Source organism: Pseudorca crassidens, chromosome X (genome assembly GCF_039906515.1).
Source record: "Pseudorca crassidens isolate mPseCra1 chromosome X, mPseCra1.hap1, whole genome shotgun sequence".
Taxonomy (NCBI): domain Eukaryota; kingdom Metazoa; phylum Chordata; class Mammalia; order Artiodactyla; family Delphinidae; genus Pseudorca; species Pseudorca crassidens.
In genome coordinates this window covers 135,012,251-135,037,746 of record NC_090317.1, presented here as the reverse complement: position 1 = coordinate 135,037,746, position 25,496 = coordinate 135,012,251, and positions in this window count along the sequence as shown.

Here is a 25,496-nt window from a genome sequence, read left to right as displayed (position 1 = left end):
ACCCTAGCCCGAACCCTAACCCTAACCCTTCCCCGAAGCCTGACCCTCACCCGTCCCCTAATCGTAAGCCGTACGCTGACACTAACCCGCGCCCTCACACGTCCGCTCCCCCTAAAGCGTTGTCCTACCCTCACCTGGACCGTAACCCGTCCCCGTCCCCTAACCCTAACCCTAGCCCGAACCCTAACCCTAACCCTTCCCCGAAGCCTGACCCTCACCCGTCCCCTAATCCTAACCCGTACGCTGACACTAACCCGCGCCCTCACACGTCCGCTGCCCCTAAAGCGTTGTCGTACCCTCACCTGGACCCTAACACGTCCCCGTCCCCTAACCCTAACCCTAGCCCGAACCCTAACCCTAACCCTTCCCCAAAGCCTGACCCTCACCCGTCCCCTATTCCTAACCCGTACGCTGACACTAACCCACGCCCTCACACGTCCGCTCCCCCTAAAGCGTTGTCGTACCCTCACCTGGACCCTAAACCGTCCCCGTCCCCTAACCCTAACCCTAGCCCGAACCCTAACCCTAACCCTTCCCCGAAGCCTGACACTCACCCGTCCCCTAATCCTAACCCGTACGCTGACACTAACCCGCGCCCTCACACGTCCGCTCCCCCTAAAGCGTTGTCGTACCCTCACCTGGACCCTAAACCGTCCCCGTCCCCTAACCCTAACCCTAGCCCGAACCCTAACCCTAACCCTTCCCCGAAGCCTGACCCTCACCCGTCCCCTAATCCTAACCCGTACGCTGACACTAACCCGCGCCCTCACACGTCCGCTCCCCCTAAAGCGTTGTCGTACCCTCACCTGGACCATAACCCGTCCCCGTCCCCTAACCCTAACCCTAGCCCGAAACCTAACCCTAACCCTTCCCCGAAGCCTGACCCTCACCCGTCCCCTAATCCTAACCGGTACGCTGACACTAACCCGCGCCCTCACACGTCCGCTCCCCCTAAAGCGTTGTCGTACCCTCACCTGGACCCTAAACCATCCCCGTCCCCATCCCCTAACCCTAGCCCGAACCCTAAGCCTAACCCTTCCCCGAAGCCTGACCCTCACCCGTCCCCTAATCCTAACCCGTACGCTGACACTAACCCGCGCCCTCACACGTCCGCTCCCCCTAAAGCGTTGTCGTACCCTCACCTGGACCCTAAACCGTCCCCGTCCCCTAACCCTAACCCTAGCCCGAACCCTAACCCTAACCCTTCCCCGAAGCCTTACCCTCACCCGTCCCCTAATCCAAACCCGTACGCTGACACTAACCCGCGCCCTCACACGTCCGCTCCCCCTAAAGCGTTGTCGTACCCTCACCTGGACCCTAAACCGTCCCCGTCCCCTAACCCTAACCCTAGCCCGAACCCTAACCCTAACCCTTCCCCGAAGCCTGACCCTCACCCGTCCCCTCATCCTAACCCGTACGCTGACACTAACCCGCGCCCTCACACGTCCGCTCCCCCTAAAGCGTTGTCGTACCCTCACCTGGACCCTAAACCGTCCCCGTCCCCTAACCCTAACCCTAGCCCGAACCCTAACCCTAACCCTTCCCCGAAGCCTGACCCTCACCCGTCCCCTCATCCTAAGCCGTACGCTGACACTAACCCGCGCCCTCACACGTCCGCTCCCCCTAAAGCATTGTCGTACCCTCACCTGGACCCTAAACCGTCCCCGTCCGCTAACCCTAACCCTAGCCCTAACCCTAACCCTATCCCTTCCCCGAAGCCTGACCCTCACCCGTCCCCTAATCCTAACCCGTACGCTGACACTAACCCGCGCCCTCACACGTCCGCTCCCCCTAAAGCGTTGTCGTACCCTCACCTGGACCCTAAACCGTCCCCGTCCCCTAACCCTAACCCTAGCCCGAACCCTATCCCTAACCCTTCCCCGAAGCCTGACCCTCGACCGTACCCTAATCCTAACCCGTACGCTGACACTAACCCGCGCCCTCACACGTCCGCTCCCCCTAAAGCGTTGTCGTACCCTCACCAGGACCCTAAACCGTCCCCGTCCCCTAACCCTAACCCTAGCCCGAACCCTAACCCTAACCCTTCCCCGAAGCCTGACACTCACCCGTCCCCTAATACTAACCCGTACGCTGACACTAACCCGCGCCCTCACACGTCCGCTCCCCCTAAAGCGTTGTCGTACCCTCACCTGGACCCTAAACCGTCCCCGTCCCCTAACCCTAACCCTAGCCCGAACCCTAACCCTAACCCTTCCCCGAAGCCTGACCCTCACCCGTCCCCTAATCCTAACCCGTACGCTGACACTAACCCGCGCCCTCACACGTCCGCTCCCCCTAAAGCGTTGTCGTACCCTCACCTGGACCCTAAACCGTCCCCGTCCCCTAACCCTAACTCTAGCCCGAACCCTAAGCCTAACCCTTCCCCGACGCCTGACCCTCACCCGTCCCCTAATCCTAACCCGTACGCTGACACTAACCCGCGCCCTCACACGTCCGCTCCCCCTAAAGTGTTGTCGTACCCTCACCTGGACCCTAAACCGTCCCCGTCCCCTAACCCTAACCCTAGCCCGAACCCTAAGCCTAACCCTTCCCCGAAGCCTGACTCTCACCCGTCCCCTAATCCTAACCAGTACGCTGACACTAACCCGCGCCCTCACACGTCCGCTCCCCCTAAAGCGTTGTCGTACCCTCACCTGGACCCTAAACCGTCCCCGTCCCCTAACCCTAACCCTAGGCCGAACCCTAACCCTAACCCTTCCCCGAAGCCTGACCCTCACCCGTCCCTTAATCCTAACTCGTACGCTGACACTAACCCGCGCCCTCACACGTCCGCTCCCCCTAAAGCGTTGTCCTACCCTCACCTGGACCCTAAACCGTCCCCGTCCCCTAAACCTAACCCTAGCCCGAAACCTAACCCTAACCCTTCCCCGAAGCCTGACCCTCACCCGTCCCCTAATCCTAACCGGTACGCTGACACTAACCCGCGCCCTCACACGTCCGCTCCCCCTAAAGCGTTGTCGTACCCTCACCTGGACCCTAAACCGTCCCCGTCCCCTAACCCTAACCCTAGCCCGAACCCTAACCCTATCCCTTCCCCGAAGCCTGACCCTCACCCGTCCCCTAATCCTAACCCGTACGCTGACACTAACCCGCGCCCTCACACGTCCGCTCCCCCTAAAGCGTTGTCGTACCCTCACCTGGACCCTAAACCGTCCCCGTCCCCTAACCCTAACCCTAGCCCGAACCCTAAGCCTAACCCTTCCCCGAAGCCTGACCCTCACCCGTCCCCTATTCCTAACCCGTACGCTGACACTAACCCGCGCCCTCACACGTCCGCTCCCCCTAAAGCGTTGTCGTACCCTCACCTGGACCCTAAACCGTCCCCGTCCCCTAACCCTAACCCTAGCCCGAACCCTAACCCTATCCCTTCCCCGAAGCCTGACCCTCACCCGTCCCCTAATCCTAACCCGTACGCTGACACTAACCCGCGCCCTCACACGTCCGCTCCCCCTAAAGCGTTGTCGTACCCTCACCTGGACCCTAAACCGTCCCCGTCCCCTAACCCTAACCCTAGCCCGAACCCTAACCCTAACCCTTCCCCGAAGCCTGACCCTCACCCGTCCCCTCATCCTAACCCGTACGCTGACACTAACCCGCGCCCTCACACGTCCGCTCCCCCTAAAGCGTTGTCGTACCCTCACCTGGACCCTAAACCGTCCCCGTCCCCTAACCCTAACCCTAGCCCGAACCCTAAGCCTAACCCTTCCCCGAAGCCTGAACCTCACCCGTCCCCTAATCCTAAGCCGTACGCTGACACTAACCCGCGCCCTCACACGTCCGCTCCCCCTAAAGCGTTGTCGTACCCTCACCTGGACCCTAAACCGTCCCCGTCCCCTAACCCTAACCCTAGCCCGAACCCTAAGCCTAACCCTTCCCCGAAGCCTGACCCTCACCCGTCCCCTAATCCTAACCCGTACGCTGACACTAACCCGCGCCCTCACACGTCCGCTCCCCCTAACGCGTTGTCGTACCCTCACCTGGACCCTAACCCGTCCCCGTCCCCTAACCCTAACCCTAGCCCGAACCCTAACCCTAACCCTTCCCCGAAGCCTGACCCTCACCCGTCCCCTATTCCTAACCCGTACGCTGACACTAACCCGCGCCCTCACACGTCCGCTCCCCCTAAAGCGTTGTCGTACCCTCACCTGGACCCTAACCCGTCCCCGTCCCCTAACCCTAACCCTAGCCCGAACCCTAACCCTAACCCTTCCCCGAAGCCTGACCCTCACCCGTCCCCTAATCCTAACCCGTACGCTAACACTAACCTGCGCCCTCACACGTCCGCTCCCCCTAAAGCGTTGTCGTACCCTCACCTGGACCCTAAACCGTCCCCTAACCCTAACCCTAACCCTAGCCCGAACCCTAACCCTAACCCTTCCCCGAAGCCTGACCCTCACCCGTCCCCTAATCCTAACCCGTACGCTGACACTAACCCGCGCCCTCACACGTCCGCTCCCCCTAAAACGTTGTCGTACCCTCACCTGGACCCTAAACCGTCCCCGTCCCCTAACCCTAACCCTAGCCCGAACCCTAACCCTAACCCTTCCCCGAAGCCTGACCCTCACCCGTCCCCTATTCCTAACCCGTACGCTGACACTAACCCGCGCCCTCACACGTCCGCTCCCCCTAAAGCGTTGTCGTACCCTCACCTGGACCCTAAACCGTCCCAGTCCCCTAACCCTAACCCTAGCCCGAACCCTAACCCTATCACTTCCCCGAAGCCTGACCCTCACCCGTCCCCTAATCCTAACCCGTACGCTGACACTAACCCGCGCCCTCACACGTCCGCTCCCCCTAAAGCGTTGTCGTACCCTCACCTGGACCCTAAACCGTCCCCGTCCCCTAACTCTAACCCTAGCCCGAACCCTAAGCCTAACCCTTCCCCGAAGCCTGAACCTCACCCGTCCCCTAATCCTAAGCCGTACGCTGACACTAACCCGCGCCCTCACACGTCCCCTCCCCCTAAAGCGTTGTCGTACCCTCACCTGGACCCTAAACCGTCCCCGTCCCCTAACCCTAACCCTAGCCCGAACCCTAACCCTAACCCTTCCCCGAAGCCTGACACTCACCCGTCCCCTAATCCTAACCCGTACGCTGACACTAACCCGCGCCCTCACACGTCCGCTCCCCCTAAAGCGTTGTCGTACCCTCACCTGGACCCTAAACCGTCCCCTAACCCTAACCCTAACCCTAGCCCGAACCCTAACCCTAACCCTTCCCCGAAGCCTGACCCTCACCCGTCCCCTAATCCTAACCCGTACGCTGACACTAACCCGCGCCCTCACACGTCCGCTCCCCCTAAAACGTTGTCGTACCCTCACCTGGACCCTAAACCGTCCCCGTCCCCTAACCCTAACCCTAGCCCGAACCCTAACCCTAACCCTTCCCCGAAGCCTGACCCTCACCCGTCCCCTATTCCTAACCCGTACGCTGACACTAACCCGCGCCCTCACACGTCCGCTCCCCCTAAAGCGTTGTCGTACCCTCACCTGGACCCTAAACCGTCCCAGTCCCCTAACCCTAACCCTAGCCCGAACCCTAACCCTATCACTTCCCCGAAGCCTGACCCTCACCCGTCCCCTAATCCTAACCCGTACGCTGACACTAACCCGCGCCCTCACACGTCCGCTCCCCCTAAAGCGTTGTCGTACCCTCACCTGGACCCTAAACCGTCCCCGTCCCCTAACTCTAACCCTAGCCCGAACCCTAAGCCTAACCCTTCCCCGAAGCCTGAACCTCACCCGTCCCCTAATCCTAAGCCGTACGCTGACACTAACCCGCGCCCTCACACGTCCCCTCCCCCTAAAGCGTTGTCGTACCCTCACCTGGACCCTAAACCGTCCCCGTCCCCTAACCCTAACCCTAGCCCGAACCCTAACCCTAACCCTTCCCCGAAGCCTGACACTCACCCGTCCCCTAATCCTAACCCGTACGCTGACACTAACCCGCGCCCTCACACGTCCGCTCCCCCTAAAGCGTTGTCGTACCCTCACCTGGACCCTAAACCGTCCCCGTCCCCTAACCCTAACCCTAGCCCGAACCCTAAGCCTAACCCTTCCCCGAAGCCTGACCCTCACCCGTCCCCTAATCCTAACCGGTACGCTGACACTAACCCGCGCCCTCACACGTCCGCTCCCCCTAAAGCGTTGTCGTACCCTCACCTGGACCCTAAACCGTCCCCATCCCCTAACCCTAACCCTAGCCCGAACCCTAAGCCTAACCCTTCCCCGAAACCTGACCCTCACCCGTCCCCTAATCCTAACCCGTACGCTGACACTAACCCGCACCCTCACACGTCCGCTCCCCCTAAAGCGTTGTCGTACCCTCACCTGGACCCTAAACCGTCCCCGTCCCCTAACCCTAACCCTAGCCCGAAACCTAACCCTAACCCTTCCCCGAAGCCTGACCCTCACCCGTCCCCTAATCCTAACCCGTACGCTGACACTAACCCGCGCCCTCACACGTCCGCTCCCCCTAAAGCGTTGACGTACCCTCACCTGGACCCTAACCCGTCCCCGTCCCCTAACCCTAACCCTAGCCCGAACCCTAACCCTAACCCTTCCCCGAAGCCTGACCCTCACCCGTCCCCTATTCCTAACCCGTACGCTGACACTAACCCACGCCCTCAAACGTCCGCTCCCCCTAAAGCGTTGTCGTACCCTCACCTGGACCCTAAACCTTCCCCGTCCCCTAACCCTAACCCTAGCCCGAACCCTAACCCTAACCCTTCCCCGAAGCCTGACCCTCACCCGTCCCCTAATCCTAACCCGTACGCTGACACTAACCCGTGCCCTCACACGTCCACTCCCCCTAAAGCGTTGTCGTACCCTCACCTGGACCCTAAACCGTCCCCGTCCCCTAACCCTAACCCTAGCCCGAACCCTATCCCTAACCCTTCCCCGAAGCCTGACCCTCGACCGTACCCTAATCCTAACCCGTACGCTGACACTAACCCGCGCCCTCACACGTCCGCTCCCCCTAAAGCGTTGTCGTACCCTCACCAGGACCCTAAACCGTCCCCGTCCCCTAACCCTAACCCTAGCCCGAACCCTAACCCTAACCCTTCCCCGAAGCCTGACACTCACCCGTCCCCTAATACTAACCCGTACGCTGACACTAACCCGCGCCCTCACACGTCCGCTCCCCCTAAAGCGTTGTCGTACCCTCACCTGGACCCTAAACCGTCCCCGTCCCCTAACCCTAACCCTAGCCCGAACCCTAACCCTAACCCTTCCCCGAAGCCTGACCCTCACCCGTCCCCTAATCCTAACCCGTACGCTGACACTAACCCGCGCCCTCACACGTCCGCTCCCCCTAAAGCGTTGTCGTACCCTCACCTGGACCCTAAACCGTCCCCGTCCCCTAACCCTAACTCTAGCCCGAACCCTAAGCCTAACCCTTCCCCGAAGCCTGCCCCTCACCCGTCCCCTAATCCTAACCCGTACGCTGACACTAACCCGCGCCCTCACACGTCCGCTCCCCCTAAAGCGTTGTCGTACCCTCACCTGGACCCTAAACCGTCCCCGTCCCCTAACCCTAACCCTAGCCCGAACCCTAAGCCTAACCCTTCCCCGAAGCCTGACTCTCACCCGTCCCCTAATCCTAACCAGTACGCTGACACTAACCCGCGCCCTCACACGTCCGCTCCCCCTAAAGCGTTGTCGTACCCTCACCTGGACCCTAAACCGTCCCCGTCCCCTAACCCTAACCCTAGGCCGAACCCTAACCCTAACCCTTCCCCGAAGCCTGACCCTCACCCGTCCCTTAATCCTAACTCGTACGCTGACACTAACCCGCGCCCTCACACGTCCGCTCCCCCTAAAGCGTTGTCCTACCCTCACCTGGACCTTAAACCGTCCCCGTCCCCTAACCCTAACCCTAGCCCGAACCCTAACCCTAACCCTTCCCCGAAGCCTGACCCTCACCCGTCCCCTAATCGTAAGCCGTACGCTGACACTAAACCGCGCCCTCACACGTCCGCTCCCCCTAAAGCGTTGTCCTACCCTCACCTGGACCGTAACCCGTCCCCGTCCCCTAACCCTAACCCTAGCCCGAACCCTAACCCTAACACTTCCCCGAAGCCTGACCCTCACCCGTCCCCTAATCCTAACCCGTACACTGACACTAACCCGCGCCCTCACACGTCCGCTGCCCCTAAAGCGTTGTCGTACCCTCACCTGGACCCTAACCCGTCCCCGTCCCCTAACCCTAACCCTAGCCCGAACCCTAACCCTAACCCTTCCCCGAAGCCTGACCCTCACCCGTCCCCTATTCCTAACCCGTACGCTGACACTAACCCACGCCCTCACACGTCCGCTCCCCCTAAAGCGTTGTCGTACCCTCACCTGGACCCTAAACCTTCCCCGTCCCCTAACCCTAACCCTAGCCCGAACCCTAACCCTAACCCTTCCCCGAAGCCTGACACTCACCCGTCCCCTAATCCTAACCCGTACGCTGACACTAACCCGTGCCCTCACACGTCCGCTCCCCCTAAAGCGTTCTCGTACCCTCACCTGGACCCTAAACCGTCCCCGTCCCCTAACCCTAACCCTAGCCCGAACCCTAACCCTAACCCTTCCCCGAAGCCTGACCCTCACCCGTCCCCTAATCCTAACCCGTACGCTGACACTAACCCGCGCCCTCACACGTCCGCTCCCCCTAAAGCGTTGTCGTACCCTCACCTGGACCATAACCCGTCCCCGTCCCCTAACCCTAACCCTAGCCCGAAACCTAACCCTAACCCTTCCCCGAAGCCTGACCCTCACCCGTCCCCTAATCCTAACCGGTACGCTGACACTAACCCGCGCCCTCACACGTCCGCTCCCCCTAAAGCGTTGTCGTACCCTCACCTGGACCCTAACCCGTCCCCGTCCCCTAACCCTAACCCTAGCCCGAACCCTAACCCTATCCCTTCCCCGAAGCCTGACCCTCACCCGTCCCCTAATCCTAACCCGTACGCTGACACTAACCCGCGCCCTCACACGTCCGCTCCCCCTAAAGCGTTGTCGTACCCTCACCTGGACCCTAAACCGTCCCCGTCCCCTAACCCTAACCCTAGCCCGAACCCTATCCCTAACCCTTCCCCGAAGCCTGACCCTCGACCGTACCCTAATCCTAACCCGTACGCTGACACTAACCCGCGCCCTCACACGTCCGCTCCCCCTAAAGCGTTGTCGTACCCTCACCAGGACCCTAAACCGTCCCCGTCCCCTAACCCTAACCCTAGCCCGAACCCTAACCCTAACCCTTCCCCGAAGCCTGACACTCACCCGTCCCCTAATACTAACCCGTACGCTGACACTAACCCGCGCCCTCACACGTCCGCTGCCCCTAAAGCGTTGTGGTACCCTCACCTGGACCCTAAACCGTCCCCGTCCCCTAACCCTAACCCTAGCCCGAACCCTAACCCTAACCTTTCCCCGAAGCCTGACCCTCACCCGTCCCCTAATCCTAACCCGTACGCTGACACTAACCCGCGCCCTCACACGTCCGCTCCCCCTAAAGCGTTGTCGTACCCTCACCTGGACCCTAAACCGTCCCCGTCCCCTAACCCTAAATCTAGCCCGAACCCTAAGCCTAACCCTTCCCCGAAGCCTGACCCTCACCCGTCCCCTAATCCTAACCCGTACGCTGACACTAACCCGCGCCCTCACACGTCCGCTCCCCCTAAAGTGTTGTCGTACCCTCACCTGGACCCTAAACCGTCCCCGTCCCCTAACCCTAACCCTAGCCCGAACCCTAAGCCTAACCCTTCCCCGAAGCCTGACTCTCACCCGTCCCCTAATCCTAACCAGTACGCTGACACTAACCCGCGCCCTCACACGTCCGCTCCCCCTAAAGCGTTGTCGTACCCTCACCTGGACCCTAAACCGTCCCCGTCCCCTAACCCTAACCCTATGCCGAACCCTAACCCTAACCCTTCCCCGAAGCCTGACCCTCACCCGTCCCTTAATCCTAACTCGTACGCTGACACTAACCCGCGCCCTCACACGTCCGCTCCCCCTAAAGCGTTGTCCTACCCTCACCTGGACCCTAAACCGTCCCCGTCCCCTAACCCTAACCCTAGCCCGAACCCTAACCCTAACCCTTCCCCGAAGCCTGACCCTCACCCGTCCCCTAATCGTAAGCCGTACGCTGACACTAAACCGCGCCCTCACACGTCCGCTCCCCCTAAAGCGTTGTCCTACCCTCACCTGGACCGTAACCCGTCCCCGTCCCCTAACCCTAACCCTAGCCCGAACCCTAAGCCTAACCCTTCCCCGAAGCCTGACCCTCACCCGTCCCCTAATCCTAACCCGTACGCTGACACTAACCCGCGCCCTCACACGTCCGCTCCCCCTAAAGCGTTGTCGTACCCTCACCTGGACCCTAAACCGTCCCCGTCCCCTAACCCTAACCCTAGGCCGAACCCTAACCCTAACCCTTCCCCGAAGCCTGACCCTCACCCGTCCCTTAATCCTAACCCGTACGCTGACACTAACCCGCGCCCTCACACGTCCGCTCCCCCTAAAGCGTTGTCCTACCCTCACCTGGACCCTAAACCGTCCCCGTCCCCTAAACCTAACCCTAGCCCGAACCCTAACCCTAACCCTTCCCCGAAGCCTGACACTCACCCGTCCCCTAATCCTAACCCGTACGCTGACACTAACCAACGCCCTCACACGTCCGCTCCCCCTAAAGCGTTGTCGTACCCTCACCTGGACCCTAAACCGTCCCCGTCCCCTAACCCTAACCCTAGCCCGAACCCTAACCCTAACCCTTCCCCGAAGCCTGACCCTCACCCGTCCCCTAATCCTAACCCGTACGCTGACACTAACCCGCGCCCTCACACGTCCGCTCCCCCTAAAGCGTTGTCGTACCCTCACCTGGACCATAACCCGTCCCCGTCCCCTAACCCTAACCCTAGCCCGAAACCTAACCCTAACCCTTCCCCGAAGCCTGACCCTCACCCGTCCCCTAATCCTAACCGGTACGCTGACACTAACCCGCGCCCTCACACGTCCGCTCCCCCTAAAGCGTTGTCGTACCCTCACCTGGACCCTAAACCATCCCCGTCCCCATCCCCTAACCCTAGCCCGAACCCTAAGCCTAACCCTTCCCCGAAGCCTGACCCTCACCCGTCCCCTAATCCTAACCCGTACGCTGACACTAACCCGCGCCCTCACACGTCCGCTCCCCCTAAAGCGTTGTCGTACCCTCACCTGGACCCTAAACCGTCCCCGTCCCCTAACCCTAACCCTAGCCCGAACCCTAACCCTAACCCTTCCCCGAAGCCTGACCCTCACCCGTCCCCTAATCCAAACCCGTACGCTGACACTAACCCGCGCCCTCACACGTCCGCTCCCCCTAAAGCGTTGTCGTACCCTCACCTGGACCCTAAACCGTCCCCGTCCCCTAACCCTAACCCTAGCCCGAACCCTAACCCTAACCCTTCCCCGAAGCCTGACCCTCACCCGTCCCCTCATCCTAACCCGTACGCTGACACTAACCCGCGCCCTCACACGTCCGCTCCCCCTAAAGCGTTGTCGTACCCTCACCTGGACCCTAAACCGTCCCCGTCCCCTAACCCTAACCCTAGCCCGAACCCTAACCCTAACCCTTCCCCGAAGCCTGACCCTCACCCGTCCCCTCATCCTAAGCCGTACGCTGACACTAACCCGCGCCCTCACACGTCCGCTCCCCCTAAAGCATTGTCGTACCCTCACCTGGACCCTAAACCGTCCCCGTCCGCTAACCCTAACCCTAGCCCTAACCCTAACCCTATCCCTTCCCCGAAGCCTGACCCTCACCCGTCCCCTAATCCTAACCCTTACGCTGACACTAACCCGCGCCCTCACACGTCCGCTCCCCCTAATGCGTTGTCGTACCCTCACCTGGACCCTAAACCGTCCCCGTCCCCTAACCCTAACCCTAGCCCGAACCCTATCCCTAACCCTTCCCCGAAGCCTGACCCTCGACCGTACCCTAATCCTAACCCGTACGCTGACACTAACCCGCGCCCTCACACGTCCGCTCCCCCTAAAGCGTTGTCGTACCCTCACCAGGACCCTAAACCGTCCCCGTCCCCTAACCCTAACCCTAGCCCGAACCCTAACCCTAACCCTTCCCCGAAGCCTGACACTCACCCGTCCCCTAATACTAACCCGTACGCTGACACTAACCCGCGCCCTCACACGTCCGCTCCCCCTAAAGCGTTGTCCTACCCTCACCTGGACCGTAACCCGTCCCCGTCCCCTAACCCTAACCCTAGCCCGAACCCTAACCCTAACACTTCCCCGAAGCCTGACCCTCACCCGTCCCCTAATCCTAACCCGTACACTGACACTAACCCGCGCCCTCACACGTCCGCTGCCCCTAAAGCGTTGTCGTACCCTCACCTGGACCCTAACCCGTCCCCGTCCCCTAACCCTAACCCTAGCCCGAACCCTAACCCTAACCCTTCCCCGAAGCCTGACCCTCACCCGTCCCCTATTCCTAACCCGTACGCTGACACTAACCCACGCCCTCACACGTCCGCTCCCCCTAAAGCGTTGTCGTACCCTCACCTGGACCCTAAACCTTCCCCGTCCCCTAACCCTAACCCTAGCCCGAACCCTAACCCTAACCCTTCCCCGAAGCCTGACACTCACCCGTCCCCTAATCCTAACCCGTACGCTGACACTAACCCGTGCCCTCACACGTCTGCTCCCCCTAAAGCGTTCTCGTACCCTCACCTGGACCCTAAACCGTCCCCGTCCCCTAACCCTAACCCTAGCCCGAACCCTAACCCTAACCCTTCCCCGAAGCCTGACCCTCACCCGTCCCCTAATCCTAACCCGTACGCTGACACTAACCCGCGCCCTCACACGTCCGCTCCCCCTAAAGCGTTGTCGTACCCTCACCTGGACCATAACCCGTCCCCGTCCCCTAACCCTAACCCTAGCCCGAAACCTAACCCTAACCCTTCCCCGAAGCCTGACCCTCACCCGTCCCCTAATCCTAACCGGCACGCTGACACTAACCCGCGCCCTCACACGTCCGCTCCCCCTAAAGCGTTGTCGTACCCTCACCTGGACCCTAACCCGTCCCCGTCCCCTAACCCTAACCCTAGCCCGAACCCTAACCCTATCCCTTCCCCGAAGCCTGACCCTCACCCGTCCCCTAATCCTAACCCGTACGCTGACACTAACCCGCGCCCTCACACGTCCGCTCCCCCTAAAGCGTTGTCGTACCCTCACCTGGACCCTAAACCGTCCCCGTCCCCTAACCCTAACCCTAGCCCGAACCCTATCCCTAACCCTTCCCCGAAGCCTGACCCTCGACCGTACCCTAATCCTAACCCGTACGCTGACACTAACCCGCGCCCTCACACGTCCGCTCCCCCTAAAGCGTTGTCGTACCCTCACCAGGACCCTAAACCGTCCCCGTCCCCTAACCCTAACCCTAGCCCGAACCCTAACCCTAACCCTTCCCCGAAGCCTGACACTCACCCGTCCCCTAATACTAACCCGTACGCTGACACTAACCCGCGCCCTCACACGTCCGCTGCCCCTAAAGCGTTGTGGTACCCTCACCTGGACCCTAAACCGTCCCCGTCCCCTAACCCTAACCCTAGCCCGAACCCTAACCCTAACCCTTCCCCGAAGCCTGACCCTCACCCGTCCCCTAATCCTAACCCGTACGCTGACACTAACCCGCGCCCTCACACGTCCGCTCCCCCTAAAGCGTTGTCGTACCCTCACCTGGACCCTAAACCGTCCCCGTCCCCTAACCCTAACTCTAGCCCGAACCCTAAGCCTAACCCTTCCCCGAAGCCTGACCCTCACCCGTCCCCTAATCCTAACCCGTACGCTGACACTAACCCGCGCCCTCACACGTCCGCTCCCCCTAAAGCGTTGTCGTACCCTCACCTGGACCCTAAACCGTCCCCGTCCCCTAACCCTAACCCTAGCCCGAACCCTAAGCCTAACCCTTCCCCGAAGCCTGACTCTCACCCGTCCCCTAATCCTAACCAGTACGCTGACACTAACCCGCGCCCTCACACGTCCGCTCCCCCTAAAGCGTTGTCGTACCCTCACCTGGACCCTAAACCGTCCCCGTCCCCTAACCCTAATCCTATGCCGAACCCTAACCCTAACCCTTCCCCGAAGCCTGACCCTCACCCGTCCCTTAATCCTAACTCGTACGCTGACACTAACCCGCGCCCTCACACGTCCGCTCCCCCTAAAGCGTTGTCCTACCCTCACCTGGACCCTAAACCGTCCCCGTCCCCTAACCCTAACCCTAGCCCGAACCCTAACCCTAACCCTTCCCCGAAGCCTGACCCTCACCCGTCCCCTAATCGTAAGCCGTACGCTGACACTAAACCACGCCCTCACACGTCCGCTCCCCCTAAAGCGTTGTCCTACCCTCACCTGGACCGTAACCCGTCCCCGTCCCCTAACCCTAACCCTAGCCCGAACCCTAACCCTAACACTTCCCCGAAGCCTGACCCTCACCCGTCCCCTAATCCTAACCCGTACACTGACACTAACCCGCGCCCTCACACGTCCGCTGCCCCTAAAGCGTTGTCGTACCCTCACCTGGACCCTAACCCGTCCCCGTCCCCTAACCCTAACCCTAGCCCGAACCCTAACCCTAACCCTTCCCCGAAGCCTGACCCTCACCCGTCCCCTATTCCTAACCCGTACGCTGACACTAACCCACGCCCTCACACGTCCGCTCCCCCTAAAGCGTTGTCGTACCCTCACCTGGACCCTAAACCTTCCCCGTCCCCTAACCCTAACCCTAGCCCGAACCCTAACCCTAACCCTTCCCCGAAGCCTGACACTCACCCGTCCCCTAATCCTAACCCGTACGCTGACACTAACCCGTGCCCTCACACGTCCGCTCCCCCTAAAGCGTTGTCGTACCCTCACCTGGACCCTAAACCGTCCCCGTCCCCTAACCCTAACCCTAGCCCGAACCCTAACCCTAACCCTTCCCCGAAGCCTGACCCTCACCCGTCCCCTAATCCTAACCCGTACGCTGACACTAACCCGCGCCCTCACACGTCCGCTCCCCCTAAAGCGTTGTCGTACCCTCACCTGGACCATAACCCGTCCCCGTCCCCTAACCCTAACCCTAGCCCGAAACCTAACCCTAACCCTTCCCCGAAGCCTGACCCTCACCCGTCCCCTAATCCTAACCGGTACGCTGACACTAACCCGCGCCCTCACTCGTCCGCTCCCCCTAAAGCGTTGTCGTACCCTCACCTGGACCCTAAACCGTCCCCGTCCCCTAACCCTAACCCTAGCCCGAACCCTAACCCTATCCCTTCCCCGAAGCCTGACCCTCACCCGTCCCCTAATCCTAACCCGTACGCTGACACTAACCCGCGCCCTCACACGTCCGCTCCCCCTAAAGCGTTGTCGTACCCTCACCTGGACCCTAAACCGTCCCCGTCCCCTAACCCTAACCCTAGCCCGAACCCTAACCCTAACCCTTCCCCGAAGCCTGACCCTCACCCGTCCCCTAATCCTAACCCGTACGCTGACACTAACCCGCGCCCTCACACGTCCGCTCCCCCTAAAGCGTTGTCGTACCCTCACCAGGACCCTAAACCGTCCCCGTCCCCTAACCCTAACCCTAGCCCGAACCCTAACCCTAACCCTTCCCCGAAGCCTGACCCTCACCCGTCCCCTAATCCTAACCCGTACGCTGACACTTACCCGCGCCCTCACACGTCCGCTCCCCCTAAAGCGTTGTCGTACCCTCACCTGGACCCTAACCCGTCCCCGTCCCCTAACCCTAACCCTAGCCCGAACCATAACCCTAACCCTTCCCCGAAGCCTGACCCTCACCCGTCCCCTATTCCTAACCCGTACGCTGACACTAACCCGCGCCCTCACACGTCCGCTCCCCCTAAAGCGTTGTCGTACCCTCACCTGCACCCTAACCCGTCCCCGTCCCCTAACCCTAACCCTAGCCCGAACCCTAACCCTAACCCTTCCCCGAAGCCTGACCCTCACCCGTCCCCTAATCCTAACCCGTACGCTGACACTAACCCGCGCCCTCACACGTCCGCTCCCCCTAAAGCGTTGTCGTACCCTCACCTGGACCCTAAACCGTCCCCGTCCCCTAACCCTAACTCTAGCCCGAACCCTAAGCCTAACCCTTCCCCGAAGCCTGACCCTCACCCGTCCCCTAATCCTAACCCGTACGCTGACACTAACCCGCGCCCTCACACGTCCGCTCCCCCTAAAGCGTTGTCGTACCCTCACCTGGACCCTAAACCGTCCCCGTCCCCTAACCCTAACCCTAGCCCGAACCCTAAGCCTAACCCTTCCCCGAAGCCTGACTCTCACCCGTCCCCTAATCCTAACCAGTACGCTGACACTAACCCGCGCCCTCACACGTCCGCTCCCCCTAAAGCGTTGTCGTACCCTCACCTGGACCCTAAACCGTCCCCGTCCCCTAACCCTAACCCTATGCCGAACCCTAACCCTAACCCTTCCCCGAAGCCTGACCCTCACCCGTCCCTTAATCCTAACTCGTACGCTGACACTAACCCGCGCCCTCACACGTCCGCTCCCCCTAAAGCGTTGTCCTACCCTCACCTGGACCCTAAACCGTCCCCGTCCCCTAACCCTAACCCTAGCCCGAACCCTAACCCTAACCCTTCCCCGAAGCCTGACCCTCACCCGTCCCCTAATCGTAAGCCGTACGCTGACACTAAACCGCGCCCTCACACGTCCGCTCCCCCTAAAGCGTTGTCCTACCCTCACCTGGACCGTAACCCGTCCCCGTCCCCTAACCCTAACCCTAGCCCGAACCCTAACCCTAACACTTCCCCGAAGCCTGACCCTCACCCGTCCCCTAATCCTAACCCGTACACTGACACTAACCCGCGCCCTCACACGTCCGCTGCCCCTAAAGCGTTGTCGTACCCTCACCTGGACCCTAACCCGTCCCCGTCCCCTAACCCTAACCCTAGCCCGAACCCTAACCCTAACCCTTCCCCGAAGCCTGACCCTCACCCGTCCCCTATTCCTAACCCGTACGCTGACACTAACCCACGCCCTCACACGTCCGCTCCCCCTAAAGCGTTGTCGTACCCTCACCTGGACCCTAAACCTTCCCCGTCCCCTAACCCTAACCCTAGCCCGAACCCTAACCCTAACCCTTCCCCGAAGCCTGACACTCACCCGTCCCCTAATCCTAACCCGTACGCTGACACTAACCCGTGCCCTCACACGTCCGCTCCCCCTAAAGCGTTGTCGTACCCTCACCTGGACCCTAAACCGTCCCCGTCCCCTAACCCTAACCCTAGCCCGAACCCTAACCCTAACCCTTCCCCGAAGCCTGACCCTCACCCGTCCCCTAATCCTAACCCGTACGCTGACACTAACCCGCGCCCTCACACTTCCGCTCCCCCTAAAGCGTTGTCGTACCCTCACCTGGACCATAACCCGTCCCCGTCCCCTAACCCTAACCCTAGCCCGAAACCTAACCCTAACCCTTCCCCGAAGCCTGACCCTCACCCGTCCCCTAATCCTAACCGGTACGCTGACACTAACCCGCGCCCTCACACGTCCGCTCCCCCTAAAGCGTTGTCGTACCCTCACCTGGACCCTAAACCGTCCCCGTCCCCTAACCCTAACCCTAGCCCGAACCCTAACCCTATCCCTTCCCCGAAGCCTGACCCTCACCCGTCCCCTAATCCTAACCCGTACGCTGACACTAACCCGCGCCCTCACACGTCCGCTGCCCCTAAAGCGTTGTCGTACCCTCACCTGGACCCTAAACCGTCCCCGTCCCCTAACCCTAACCCTAGCCCGAACCCTAACCCTAACCCTTCCCCGAAGCCTGACCCTCACCCGTCCCCTAATCCTAACCCGTACGCTGACACTAACCCGCGCCCTCACACGTCCGCTCCCCCTAAAGCGTTGTCGTACCCTCACCAGGACCCTAAACCGTCCCCGTCCCCTAACCCTAACCCTAGCCCGAACCCTAACCCTAACCCTTCCCCGAAGCCTGACCCTCACCCGTCCCCTAATCCTAACCCGTACGCTGACACTAACCCGCGCCCTCACACGTCCGCTCCCCCTAAAGCGTTGTCGTACCCTCACCTGGACCCTAAACCGTCCCCGTCCCCTAACCCTAACCCTAGCCCGAACCCTAAGCCTAACCCTTCCCCGAAGCCTGACTCTCACCCGTCCCCTAATCCTAACCAGTACGCTGACACTAACCCGCGCCCTCACACGTCCGCTCCCCCTAAAGCGTTGTCGTACCCTCACCTGGACCCTAAACCGTCCCCGTCCCCTAACCCTAACCCTAGGCCGAACCCTAACCCTAACCCTTCCCCGAAGCCTGACCCTCACCAGTCCCTTAATCCTAACTCGTACGCTGACACTAACCCGCGCCCTCACACGTCCGCTCCCCCTAAAGCGTTGTCCTACCCTCACCTGGACCCTAAACCGTCCCCGTCCCCTAACCCTAACCCTAGCCCGAACCCTAAACCTAACCCTTCCCCGAAGCCTGACCCTCACCCGTCCCCTAATCGTAAGCCGTACGCTGACACTAAACCGCGCCCTCACACGTCCGCTCCCCCTAAAGCGTTGTCCTACCCTCACCTGGACCGTAACCCGTCCCCGTCCCCTAACCCTAACCCTAGCCCGAACCCTAACCCTAACACTTCCCCGAAGCCTGACCCTCACCCGTCCCCTAATCCTAACCCGTACACTGACACTAACCCGCGCCCTCACACGTCCGCTGCCCCTAAAGCGTTGTCGTACCCTCACCTGGACCCTAACCCGTCCCCGTCCCCTAACCCTAACCCTAGCCCGAACCCTAAGCCTAACCCTTCCCCGAAGCCTGACCCTCACCCGTCCCCTAATCCTAACCCGTACGCTGACACTAACCCGCGCCCTCACACGTCCGCTCCCCCTAAAGCGTTGTCGTACCCTCACCTGGACCCTAAACCGTCCCCGTCCCCTAACCCTAACCCTAGCCCGAACCCTAACCCTAACCCTTCCCCGAAGCCTGACCCTCACCCGTCCCCTATTCCTAACCCGTACGCTGACACTAACCCGCGCCCTCACACGTCCGCTCCCCCTAAAGCGTTGTCGTACCCTCACCTGGACCCAAAACCGTCCCCGTCCCCTAACCCTAACCCTAGCCCGAACCCTAACCCTAACCCTTCCCCGAAGCCTGACCCTCACCCGTCCCCTAATCCTAACCCGTACGCTGACACTAACCCGCGCCCTCACACGTCCGCTCCCCCTAAAGCGTTGTCGTACCCTCACCTGGACCCTAAACCGTCCCCGTCCCCTAACCCTAACCCTAGCCCGAACCCTAACCCTAACCCTTCCCCGAAGCCTGACCCTCACCCGTCCCCTAATCCTAACCCGTACGCTGACACTAACCCGCGCCCTCACACGTCCGCTCCCCCTAAAGCGTTGTCGTACCCTCACCTGGACCCTAAACCGTCCCCATCCCCTAACCCTAACCCTAGCCCGAACCCTAAGCCTAACCCTTCCCCGAAGCCTGACCCTCACCCGTCCCCTAATCCTAACCCGTACGCTGACACTAACCCGCACCCTCACACGTCCGCTCCCCCTAAAGCGTTGTCGTACCCTCACCTGGACCCTAAACCGTCCCCGTCCCCTAACCCTAACCCTAGCCCGAAACCTAACCCTAACCCTTCCCCGAAGCCTGACCCTCACCCGTCCCCTAATCCTAACCCGTACGCTGACACTAACCCGCGCCCTCACACGTCCGCTCCCCCTAAAGCGTTGACCTACCCTCACCTGGACCCTAACCCGTCCCCGTCCCCTAACCCTAACCCTAGCCCGAACCCTAACCCTAACCCTTCCCCGAAGCCTGACCCTCAACCGTCCCCTATTCCTAACCCGTACGCTGACACTAACCCACGCCCTCAAACGTCCGCTCCCCCTAAAGCGTTGTCGTACCCTCACCTGTACCCTAAACCTTCCCCGTCCCCTAACCCTAACCCTAGCCCGAACCCTAACCCTAACCCTTCCCCGAAGCCTGACCCTCACCCGTCCCCTAATCCTAACCCGTACGCTGACACTAACCCGTGCCCTCACACGTCCACTCCCCCTAAAGCGTTGTCGTACCCTCACCTGGACCCTAAACCGTCCCCGTCCCCTAACCCTAACCCTAGCCCGAACCCTATCCCTAACCCTTCCCCGAAGCCTGACCCTCGACCGTACCCTAATCCTAACCCGTACGCTGACACTAACCCGCGCCCTCACACGTCCGCTCCCCCTAAAGCGTTGTCGTACCCTCACCAGGACCCTAAACCGTCCCCGTCCCCTAACCCTAACCCTAGCCCGAACCCTAACCCTAACCCTTCCCCGAAGCCTGACACTCACCCGTCCCCTAATACTAACCCGTACGCTGACACTAACCCGCGCCCTCACACGTCCGCTCCCCCTAAAGCGTTGTCGTACCCTCACCTGGACCCTAAACCGTCCCCGTCCCCTAACCCTAACCCTAGCCCGAACCCTAACCCTAACCCTTCCCCGAAGCCTGACCCTCACCCGTCCCCTAATCCTAACCCATACGCTGACACTAACCCGCGCCCTCACACGTCCGCTCCCCCTAAAGCGTTGTCGTACCCTCACCTGGACCCTAAACCGTCCCCGTCCCCTAACCCTAACTCTAGCCCGAACCCTAAGCCTAACCCTTCCCCGAAGCCTGACCCTCACCCGTCCCCTAATCCTAACCCGTACGCTGACACTAACCCGCGCCCTCACACGTCCGCTCCCCCTAAAGCGTTGTCGTACCCTCACCTGGACCCTAAACCGTCCCCGTCCCCTAACCCTAACCCTAGCCCGAACCCTAAGCCTAACCCTTCTCCGAAGCCTGACTCTCACCCGTCCCCTAATCCTAACCAGTACGCTGACACTAACCCGCGCCCTCACACGTCCGCTGCCCCTAAAGCGTTGTCGTACCCTCACCTGGACCCTAACCCGTCCCCGTCCCCTAACCCTAACCCTAGCCCGAACCCTAACCCTAACCCTTCCCCGAAGCCTGACCCTCACCCGTCCCCTATTCCTAACCCGTACGCTGACACTAATCCAGGCCCTCACACGTCCGCTCCCCCTAAAGCGTTGTCGTACCCTCACCTGGACCCTAAACCTTCCCCGTCCCCTAACCCTAACCCTAGCCCGAACCCTAACCCTAACCCTTCCCCGAAGCCTGACACTCACCGTCCCCTAATCCTAACCCGTACGCTGACACTAACCCGTGCCCTCACACGTCCGCTCCCCCTAAAGCGTTGTCGTACCCTCACCTGGACCCTAAACCGTCCCCGTCCCCTAACCCTAACCCTAGCCCGAACCCTAACCCTAACCCTTCCCCGAAGCCTGACCCTCACCCGTCCCCTAATCCTAACCCGTACGCTGACACTAACCCGCGCCCTCACACGTCCGCTCCCCCTAAAGCGTTGTCGTACCCTCACCTGGACCATAACCCGTCCCCGTCCCCTAACCCTAACCCTAGACCGAAACCTAACCCTAACCCTTCCCCGAAGCCTGACCCTCACCCGTCCCCTAATCCTAACCGGTACGCTGACACTAACCCGCGCCCTCACACGTCCGCTCCCCCTAAAGCGTTGTCGTACCCTCACCTGGACCCTAAACCGTCCCCGTCCCCTAACCCTAACCCTAGCCCGAACCCTAACCCTATCCCTTCCCCGAAGCCTGACCCTCACCCGTCCCCTAATCCTAACCCGTACGCTGACACTAACCCGCGCCCTCACACGTCCGCTGCCCCTAAAGCGTTGTCGTACCCTCACCTGGACCCTAAACCGTACCCGTCCCCTAACCCTAACCCTAGCCCGAACCCTAACCCTAACCCTTCCCCGAAGCCTGACCCTCACCCGTCCCCTAATCCTAACCCGTACGCTGACACTAACCCGCGCCCTCACACGTCCGCTCCCCCTAAAGCGTTGTCGTAGCCTCACCAGGACCCTAAACCGTCCCCGTCCCCTAACCCTAACCCTAGCCCGAACCCTAACCCTAACCCTTCCCCGAAGCCTGACCCTCACCCGTCCCCTAATCCTAACCCATACGCTGACACTTACCCACGCCCTCACACGTCCGCTCCCCCTAAAGCGTTGTCGTACCCTCACCTGGACCCTAACCCGTCCCCGTCCCCTAACCCTAACCCTAGTCCGAACCATAACCCTAACCCTTCCCCGAAGCCTGACACTCACCCGTCCCCTATTCCTAACCCGTACGCTGACACTAACCCGCGCCCTCACACGTCCGCTCCCCCTAAAGCGTTGTCGTACCCTCACCTGCACCCTAACCCGTCCCCGTCCCCTAACCCTAACCCTAGCCCGAACCCTAACCCTAACCCTTCCCCGAAGCCTGACCCTCACCCGTCCCCTAATCCTAACCCGTACGCTGACACTAACCCGCGCCCTCACACGTCCGCTCCCCCTAAAGCGTTGTCGTACCCTCACCTGGACCCTAAACCGTCCCCGTCCCCTAACCCTAACTCTAGCCCGAACCCTAAGCCTAACCCTTCCCCGAAGCCTGACCCTCACCCGTCCCCTAATCCTAACCCGTACGCTGACACTAACCCGCGCCCTCACACGTCCGCTCCCCCTAAAGCGTTGTCGTACCCTCACCTGGACCCTAAACCGTCCCCGTCCCCTAACCCTAACCCTAGCCCGAACCCTAAGCCTAACCCTTCCCCGAAGCCTGACTCTCACCCGTCCCCTAATCCTAACCAGTACGCTGACACTAACCCGCGCCCTCACACGTCCGCTCCCCCTAAAGCGTTGTCGTACCCTCACCTGGACCCTAAACCGTCCCCGTCCCCTAACCCTAACCCTAGGCCGAACCCTAACCCTAACCCTTCCCCGAAGCCTGACCCTCACCAGTCCCTTAATCCTAACTCGTACGCTGACACTAACCCACGCCCTCACACGTCCGCTCCCCCTAAAGCGTTGTCCTACCCTCACCTGGACCCTAAACCGTCCCCGTCCCCTAACCCTAACCCTAGCCCGAACCCTAACCCTAACCCTTCCCCGAAGCCTGACCCTCACCCGTCCCCTAATCGTAAGCCGTACGCTGACACTAAACCGCGCCCTCACACGTCCGCTCCCCCTAAAGCGTTGTCCTACCCTCACCTGGACCGTAACCCGTCCCCGTCCCCTAACCCTAACCCTAGCCCGAACCCTAACCCTAACACTTCCCCGAAGCCTGACCCTCACCCGTCCCCTAATCCTAACCCGTACACTGACACTAACCCGCGCTCTCACACGTCCGCTGCCCCTAAAGCGTTGTCGTACCCTCACCTGGACCCTAACCCGTCCCCGTCCCCTAACCCTAACCCTAGCCCGAACCCTAACCCTAACCCTTCCCCGAAGCCTGACCCTCACCCGTCCCCTATTCCTAACCCGTACGCTGACACTAACCCACGCCCTCACACGTCCGCTCCCCCTAAAGCGTTGTCGTACCCTCACCTGGACCCTAAACCTTCCCCGTCCCCTAACCCTAACCCTAGCCCGAACCCTAACTCTAACCCTTCCCCGAAGCCTGACACTCACCCGTCCCCTAATCCTAACCCGTACGCTGACACTAACCCGTGCCCTCACACGTCCGCTCCCCCTAAAGCGTTGTCGTACCCTCACCTGGACCCTAAACCGTCCCCGTCCCCTAACCCTAACCCTAGCCCGAACCCTAACCCTAACCCTTCCCCGAAGCCTGACCCTCACCCGTCCCCTAATCCTAACCCGTACGCTGACACTAACCCGCGCCCTCACACGTCCGCTCCCCCTAAAGCGTTGTCGTACCCTCACCTGGACCATAACCCGTCCCCGTCCCCTAACCCTAACCCTAGCCCGAAACCTAACCCTAACCCTTCCCCGAAGCCTGACCCTCACCCGTCCCCTAATCCTAACCGGTACGCTGACACTAACCCGCGCCCTCACACGTCCGCTCCCCCTAAAGCGTTGTCGTACCCTCACCTGGACCCTAACCCGTCCCCGTCCCCTAACCCTAACCCTAGCCCGAACCCTAACCCTATCCCTTCCCCGAAGCCTGACCCTCACCCGTCCCCTAATCCTAACCCGTACGCTGACACTAACCCGCGCCCTCACACGTCCGCTCCCCCTAAAGCGTTGTCGTACCCTCACCTGGACCCTAAACCGTCCCCGTCCCCTAACCCTAACCCTAGCCCGAACCCTAACCCTAACCCTTCCCCGAAGCCTGACCCTCACCCGTCACCTAATCCTAACCCGTACGCTGACACTAACCCGCGCCCTCACACGTCCGCTCCCCCTAAAGCGTTGTCGTACCCTCACCAGGACCCTAAACCGTCCCCGTCCCCTAACCCTAACCCTAGCCCGAACCCTAACCCTAACCCTTCCCCGAAGCCTGACCCTCACCCGTCCCCTAATCCTAACCCGTACGCTGACACTTAACCGCGCCCTCACACGTCCGCTCCCCCTAAAGCGTTGTCGTACCCTCACCTGGACCCTAACCCGTCCCCGTCCCCTAACCCTAACCCTAGCCCGAACCATAACCCTAACCCTTCCCCGAAGCCTGACCCTCACCCGTCCCCTATTCCTAACCCGTACGCTGACACTAACCCGCGCCCTCACACGTCCGCTCCCCCTAAAGCGTTGTCGTACCCTCACCTGCACCCTAACCCGTCCCCGTCCCCTAAACCTAACCCTAGCCCGAACCCTAACCCTAACCCTTCCCCGAAGCCTGACCCTCACCCGTCCCCTAATCCTAACCCGTACGCTGACACTAACTCGCGCCCTCACACGTCCGCTCCCCCTAAAGCGTTGTCGTACCCTCACCTGGACCCTAAACCGTCCCCGTCCCCTAACCCTAACCCTAGCCCGAACCCTAACCCTAACCCTTCCCCGAAGCCTGACCCTCACCCGTCCCCTAATCCTAACCCGTACGCTGACACTAACCCGCGCCCTCACACGTCCGCTCCCCCTAAAACGTTGTCGTACCCTCACCTGGACCCTAAACCGTCCCCGTCCCCTAACCCTAACCCTAGCCCGAACCCTAAGCCTAACCCTTCCCCGAAGCCTGACCCTCACCCGTCCCCTATTCCTAACCCGTACGCTGACACTAACCCGCGCCCTCACACGTCCGCTCCCCCTAAAGCGTTGTCGTACCCTCACCTGGACCCTAAACCGTCCCCGTCCCCTAACCCTAACTCTAGCCCGAACCCTAAGCCTAACACTTCCCCGAAGCCTGACCCTCACCCGTCCCCTAATCCTAACCCGTACGCTGACACTAACCCGCGCCCTCACACGTCCGCTCCCCCTAAAGCGTTGTCGTACCCTCACCTGGACCCTAAACCGTCCCCGTCCCCTAACCCTAACCCTAGCCCGAACCCTAAGCCTAACCCTTCCCCGAAGCCTGACTCTCACCCGTCCCCTAATCCTAACCAGTACGCTGACACTAACCCGCGCCCTCACACGTCCGCTGCCCCTAAAGCGTTGTCGTACC